Raw genomic sequence first — 776 nt, forward strand, 5'->3', positions numbered from 1 at the left:
CTTTTGTGGACATTGCTGCTATAAACATTTGGGTGCATGTGCCCCTTTGGATCACTACATTTGTATCTTTAGGGTAAATACCCAGTAGTGCAATTGCTGGGTCATAGGGTAGCTCTATTTTCACCTTTTTGAGGAACCTCCATGCTGTTTTCCAGAGTGGTTGCACCAGCTTGCATTCCCACCAACAGTGTAGGAGGGTTCCCCTTTCTCCATATCCTCGCCAGCATCTGTCATTTCCTGACTTGTACAACTACTTTTATTATTTGAAAATAATATTGTGACAGCCTATATCACCTTATTTAGAATCCAAATTATTAGACGGTTTAATGCGTGAGAGGTTTTATTTTGAACTGTACACTGATAGCAATAGTCCCAGGAATAAACAACATAATCTGAATTATTAGGTTAAGAATAATACCTGCCATTGTTAACATATAGAAAAGCAACATGTTGCAGTGCCATAACACACACACACACACACACACACTTTGAGAAATCAAAAGACCTACAACAAATCTGTCTCCTATTAGCTGTGTTCAACTTATGCAACAACTTCACATTGCTTACCTATGACAACAACAGTGTTACAATTCCTGTCACATATGAATCAAGATATAATTGTGATGATCAAACAAGATAGCGGGTATGAAAGCAACTGGGAAACTTAAGTGCTAAACAAAAGCAACAGAGAAACATGGTATTAAATTGCTGGAAATTTGCTTATCCATGTTTATTAAGTTATGTAAGACAATGCGTTGACAACCAAAATGTTTGAT

This window comes from Enhydra lutris, unplaced genomic scaffold (genome assembly GCF_002288905.1).
Source record: "Enhydra lutris kenyoni isolate GAN:26980312 unplaced genomic scaffold, ASM228890v2 scaffoldscaffold28, whole genome shotgun sequence".
NCBI classification, from domain to species: Eukaryota; Metazoa; Chordata; class Mammalia; order Carnivora; family Mustelidae; genus Enhydra; species Enhydra lutris.